Here is a 7,591-nt window from a genome sequence, read left to right as displayed (position 1 = left end):
TTTTTTTTTAATTTTATAATACTTTGTACCTTATTTTTAATTTTTGTTTCCTGTTATATTTGTATAAATAAATTGTATTTATATCAAATATTTATAATAATAAAAATATTTTATTCTTAGGAACCATAAGATAAAATAAATAAAAGGAAAAATTGTATTGAAGATCCTATAGTTTGATCATTTTTTCATTTTATTTTTGTATTTTAAAAAAATATACTTTACATCTCATAGTAAGCTGTATAACATGTTATATCTGCACAAAAAAATATCAACACAAAATTGAAATGATTTATAAAATTATCATTTTATTTCAATTATTAACTAAAAAACCCATGCTAATATAAAACAATAAAATTTCTACTCCCTCTATTTATCAAACATAAAATCCTACCCACCATCCAAACCTAATAAAAATTTGGACATCTATTTGTTAATCTTATTTTATTTTTTAATATAACCTTTTTTTTTTTGGTTGTCGGCAGGTCTGTCGACCATATTTTTGCAGTCGAGAATGCATTCTCTCTCCCCGTACTATCTGCTAAAGAACAACGAAATAATGTAGTAAGGATTTGGGATCAAAGAGTTTGCTTCCTCTGTGGTCTCAGGTTTGAAATTTGGACATCTATTTGTTAATCTTAGTTTATTTTTTAATATAACCTTTTTTTTTTTGGTTGTCGGCAGGTCTGTCGACCATATTTTTGCAGTCGAGAATGCATTCTCTCTCCCCGTACCATCTGCTAAAGAACAACGAAATAATGCCTCCCTCCCTGTTCTTTGGGCACCAAGATTAGAGGCTCAAACATCAAGGTCGGCGTGTATGAAAGCGTCGAAAGAATCCTGATAGCCTCCTCCTCTCCATTACAATCCAAAATTAGCGTCATAACTTAATTTTTATTAAAGAAAAAGAATTCTTCATGATTTAATTAAACTTTCTTTTCAAAAATGGAAAAAGAAGAAAAGAAATGATTAACCAACAAGTTCCTAATTATTGATTGGTAGACTTTGTAAGATGCTTTCTTCAAGTATTTACCGAAAGGTATCTCGAATGCGTTGTGACATTGTCACTTACTCAACAAGCCTACCCTACCTCTTCTGGGTCGAGACCATCAGCAACTGGGCTCCTTCATCATGATGGAATAGCGACCTACAAACCATTGAATCAGCATCATAAAGAAAATCCTTCTTTTCAGGATAACATCAAACTAGACGGAATGACCTATCTCCGAGAGAAAGGATTCGAGGTTCTCTTTCCGTGGTTTGACTAAACCGGCACTCGAACACTGGACAGCAAGAAAGGGGCTTTTTTGCACTGTGACAGGACCAACATCTTCGACGAAAGAGGAAGATAGCACCACGCCATAATGGCAGACAAGGGTGAAGCAAGACTCCGTGTCGACGCTATTGGAAGCCCCTAACTATTTTTTCAGGTTTATATATATATATATTTTAATTTATTTTTAACTTCAATATATTAAAATAATATAAAAACATTTTAAAAAATTAAAAGAACAGTTAAATCACAATATCAAATAAAATCAATAGTGTTTGATAGCTTGCTTTCCAATATATATATATATATATATTAATTTATTTTTAACTTCAATATATTAAAATAATATAAAAACATTTTAAAAAATTCAAAAGAACAGTTAAATCACAATATCAAATAAAATCAATAGTGTTTGATAGCTTGCTTTCCAATATATATTTTTAAGAATATCAAAATAATATTTTTTTTATATTTTAAAATTTATTTTTAGTATCACTATATTAAATTGATCTAAATACATACATAAAATAATTATTATTTTTTTTTAAATTTAAAAACATGATTAAGCCACAAACAAACTGTAACTTAATAAAGGAGTGCCCTAACAATAACTCTCCTTATGGGATTTTTAAAAACTCTAAAAAAAACTTCACTTTCAGAACTACGAAGGAAATGTAAAAAAATCAAATAATAGGTGGCATGATGTAATTTTTATTAAATAAAAACACATAAAATGAAAAGAATATTTAATGTGAAATATTTAATGTTAAATATTTACATGTACATCTGTCTTTTATTTTTACTGGCAAGATTAACTTCTTATTTTAGTTTTCAATTAATATTAATATTTTTTATTTATCGGTTCATATATGTTTTTAATTAATTATAAATAATATTATTTTTTTAATTAAAAATTTCATGATGCTAAAAGACATATATCTAATGCTAATACCTTCTCCTCTTACATTATAAATTAATTTGGAAACTTACTCGTAGTGTAACACGGTTACATAACTAATATAACTAAAGAATGAGTTAGTTGTTAATGTGGTATGCTTATTTATTTTTTGAGTTTAAATTTAAAAAACGAGCTTGTTTATGAGTAAATTCTAGCCAATAAGCCAAAATATTGATTCAAATCCATCCTAAGATGAGCCTCGAGCTTTCGAACCCTTCAAGCTTATTCTTTTAGCCTAATTTATATATCAAAAGATATTGTATTATAATTACAGAAGAAACTAAAACAAATGAGTTTTTTTTTTTATTGTTGATTTATTGTTTTCCCTCTTATGTTTTACTATTCATGTTATTGTTTATAACCCCTTTTTTTCCTTTATAGATCCCTGACATTTTGACCATTTTATATTTTGATGATTGAACTTTATTTCTTTTCAATTACTTCCTTACATATTATGCTGGGGTGGTTCTATATATTTTTCCTTGTTTTGATTTGCATGCTCTCATATACCTCATACGTCTTGAATATTCCAACAATAAATTAAAAATATTTTTCCTACTTATATTATTCAATGGTGCATAAATATTAATTTGGTCTCTCAAGTTTCATTCTTTTCATATTTGATCCTCGTTTTTTAAGTTTTTTACAGTTTGATCCATAACTTTATTTTTGTATTGTTAGTCCCTCGATGCTAGAAAATAGAGAGAAACTCATCATAAAAGAAGAGGAGAAGGAAGCTCTCAGATAATCAAATTCCACCATCAATAACTACGATTTTAGTATCATTCGTTTTGTTTTTAAGAGAGAAACCCAATGGACACATTTTCTACTTTTAATGATGCATGAAAGATAGATCGGGACTCATTTTTTTTTAATTTGGTGAGTTTTTGTCAAATTAAAATGTATTTTGTGGTTAGGAATGAGGTTTTAAAGATTCATATAATATTATATTCATGTTTTTGGATAAAGAAAGATTAAAATTTAGGTTTTTATGGTTAAAAAATTTAAACTTTAATTTTTTATCATTAATCACCTCAAGTAATTGAAAAAAATATTAAAAATAGATTACAAGTTGTTTATATAATTTTTCTTAATATATATATATATAGGGGTGAAAACGTGTCATTCTATCTTTTTTAAAAATTAAAAACAAAAGCATGAGCTTAGCCTCCTATACCCAAGCATGCGGGTTAATTTTTCCAATTTAGGCGGGCCTAAACTTTTTTAAAATCACCATTATTTGTTTTTTAATTTTAATAAGATTCACTTTAAATAAATTTATTTGAATAATATTTAAATAATTACTTGCTTATGCCATAGTTTTTAAATAATATCAGAACTTTTATTATAATAATAATGCTAATAATTATTTTTTTAAATAATTATATGAATTTAATATACTTAATTATTTTTAAAAAATCTCTTGATAAAAATTCAATGGAAATAAAATATCTATTTTTTAAATTTTGTATTGAAATCTTTTATATGGTTTTGCTTATATTTATATTTTTTTATGCATTCACGTTGAAATCATTGATGTATGATTTTTTTTCTTTTATTGCAGCTTGCTTTTAAGATTATGATGTGTTTTATTAAAAAAACCAATATTTTTGATAAAAAAGAGCCAAGTTTACTGTTGATAAAATAGCATGGAGGTTTAATTAAAAAATATACCTTTTCTCTTTATTTCGAATTAATAGAATTTTCTCAAATCTATATTTTTATTCTTTCCATTTTTTATTCAACAAACCACATTGTTAATAAAAGTTTTTTTAATGAAAAAAATAAATGAATAAGAAAAGAAAATTTTGACTAAAAATATTCATTTTTTCTAAGAATTTAAATCATTTTTTTATTAATATTTATTTTTATTTCCATACAATTAAAAGATAAGAGATCAAAGAATAAAAAGCAAAGAAATTTCATTACCAATAAAAGTTTTCATTCAAAAATTTAATTTTATCCTCCTACTTTCTCTTATCAACCTTTCACAGTCCTTATAATCTCCAACAATTAAATTTTGATCCAAATACATATTTTTCTTATTTTTCAGTGCTTGAGTTTGGAAAAGAAGAGAAAAAATCATTAATTTACAGAGAAGAAATAAAAAGTCATCGATTGACATTGATCTGAGCACAAAAAAGATTTATTTTGGTGTCAACAAATTTCATTTGAAAAGCAAATTTTAATAATTGTTGTTTTGAACCTCAATATTGTCTAAAAAATTAGATTGAAAAATAAAATTTTTACCCAGTTTGATTTTGTGTTCTTTAATTGTTGTTTTTTTTTATTCCTTGATAAATTATGTTTCTTTGCTGTTATAAGGGCATCACTTAGTTTTTTTTTAGAATAAAAAATGTTGAATTTTTTTAACTAAAAAAATCAACCCATGACTTTCTAGTCACCATTGGTGACCAAAACCTGGGTAAAAGCATATGATGCATCACTTGTCTTATTTTCTTTATCTTTTTTTTTTAAAGGGGTAGACAATAAGTTATCTGCACATTTCAAAAAGAAAAAAAAGACCTAGGCACACGGCACAGGCTGGAAGCCCATACGTATGGACCATTTTTTTAAGACCTAGATGTGCTTGACCATTTTTTTTACTTATTTTTGTCATTCATTTTTTTTCCTTCTAATTACATCATTTTTAAAAAAATTTTATCTATTTTTTTTATATATTTAGATAAAAAATAAAATTTTAAAATAAAATTATTAAACTTAATGAAATCTATAACCCAGGTTGTGGGTTTGACGATTTAAGCTACAAAACCTGGTTCGATTTAATATGTTATTGTTTTTCTTTTTTAGTTTTTCTTCTTTACATAGTTCGATTTAATATGTTATTGTTTTTATTTTTTTCTTTTTTAGTTTTTCTTCTTTACATTTCATCTTTTAACTTATTTTTTGTTAAAAATTCTCTATTTTTTATCTTATCATATATTTAGGTACAAAAAAAAAATTATTTAACCTAATGAAGCCCATGACTTAGATCATGAGTTTGGTGGGTTAAGACACAAAATGAAAGTCGATCCAATATATTATTGTTGTTACCTATTTTAGAACCCCACATAAATATAAAAATAAAAAGCTGGGAAAATAAAAAGATATACATAAGTGAGAAGAACACGAAGAATGTCTAAAAAATTATCAAATACTAGTCGCGGAGGATCAAAATATCCAAAGTTGAAAAATCAACATTTAAATTTTGATAATAAAAGCCCTATTAACAAGAAAAATTCAATTTGGGGAGAAAAATTTTAAAATTGGAAGTTTAAGAACTCAATTGAAATTTTTTCCAGGATTGAATTGAATTTATTGAAGGCTTAATTGCAATGAAAATTGATGTTTGAGCTCAATTTGGGTTTAAATTGAAAGGAATTGAAGTGAAATATTTGGGTTTAAATTGAAAGGAATTGAAGTCTAAGGGTTGAATTGCAATTTTAAAAGGCTAATTATGTCAAATCAGAGGCTTAATTGCATAAATATTACAGCTTGATAGATAATTATGGAATTGAGTAAGAAATTTAAAACCAAGGACTGAACCGTAAAAGGTGCAAGTCTTTAAGGACTTAAATCGGCAAAATTAGGGGCCAAATTAAAGATAAATTAAAGTTTGATAGTCAATTGAGGGTAAATTTGGATACATCAAAAACCAATAACTGAATTGGAAAAGGTGCCAAACTTTAAAAATGATAATTGTGTTTGACAGGGGTGGAATCATATGAAATTAAAAGTTGGGAGGCAATTACAGTTATAATTAAAAGAAATTGGAAGCACAAGGACAAAATTAAAGTTTGCTAATTCCTAAATTAAAAACCCTTATTTTTATAGTTTAACCTAGATGACGTATCATTGAGGTTTAATGATGGGATTAAATGATGGGTCGTTTTGTCACTGTGCACCTTCTTCTTTAATTGTTTTGGCCAATCAAATTGACATCTTTAAACGAATGAATGTGAAGTTATAGCTTTCCAAATCAAGCAAGTTTAGATCTTAATGAAAGGTGTATATTTCCTCTACCAACTTCACGTGGTAGTCAACAATGATGAAGTCGGAGCTGCTCCAATGAGGCTTTGAAACTGGTCACCTCAATCAGTTGTGACTGTGATACTCATTATATAAAAATCACCTATTTTTTATGTGTTCACACTTTAAAGCTTCTCAGAGTTTTGTAAAAACCATATATGAGTTTATTGAATTCCAACCATTGAAATTTGTCCAAAACCCTTCCATTTTGATTACAAGACCAAACATTGACCAATCATTAATTGAATCCATAAAAAAAATATAGCAAAACCTTATAAATACCTTGGAAAATAAGAACCAAAAAAGAGGAGGAGGGAGAAGAAGAGAGGAGAGAAAATATTAAGAAAAAACCTTACTTGTGAAGGCTCATAAGCCTAGCACAAGTGTTTCTTTAGCTTTGAAAGGCTTGAAATTTATGGAGATAAAGTTTTGCAAAAGAGAGCAAAAAGACAACAACCATTGTTTTGAAGCTTTAAAAGTATAAACCTTCTTTAAATTAGCAGATAATGTCTAGCCTTCTTTAAATTAGCATATAATGTCTATAAGACATACCTCTAACTTTTCATTTCACATTTCAATAATGTTTTGAACTTGTTTTGGTGATACATTGTAATGAGTTTGTATCTTGATTCATGCATGAAAAATATTTTTTCCTTTGCTTAATCTTACTTTGAGTTGGTTGTTACTATTTACTAGATGTTTAGGAAATGTTTTGATATTTGTTTTGCTAAAATAAAATAGTTTGTGAAATCTACCAAATATGGTATTAGGTTTTTTTTTTTTTAAGGCTTGCGGACTTATGTTCTTGGTTATAAGGTCTTGTCTGAGTTTTGTTAAATGTTAAAGTGTTAATTTTGATTCCCACATTGTTGAATATACTTGCTGTTTAACTTTAATAATTTTAAAGATTGAAACCTCAGAATAAAAAGACAAATAGAAGAACATCCCTTATAATATTTTGTTTCCCTCATTTAACCTTTTCTTTTCCGCTTAGTTTTCATATGCTTAGTATCAATATTTAGCCGAATTTGATTCATTGCATAGAAAAGTAAGTCTTTGGTTGATCTAAGCCCATGTAATTTATTCTTTATTAATATTTTCTTTTGGTTAATCTTTGAATTGAATAAAACCGATTGAAATGGGAATCGCTCTATAGAACCTATATATTTTTTTTTTTACAATTCTCTAATATCATAATCTTTTTTACTATTCTTCTATATCTTATAGATAGATAGATCTTATAGACTATGACATGTTTTCTATGATTTTTCTTGTTGTTAGTTTTGTTTTAAACATGTGTAACTATGGCAATATGATTTGTGTAAGTCGAAAGC

The sequence above is a fragment of the Populus euphratica genome, unplaced genomic scaffold (genome assembly GCF_000495115.2).
Source record: "Populus euphratica unplaced genomic scaffold, PopEup_1.0 scaffold130.1, whole genome shotgun sequence".
In the NCBI taxonomy this organism is placed as follows: domain Eukaryota; kingdom Viridiplantae; phylum Streptophyta; class Magnoliopsida; order Malpighiales; family Salicaceae; genus Populus; species Populus euphratica.
Note: the sequence above shows the minus strand (reverse complement) of the source record.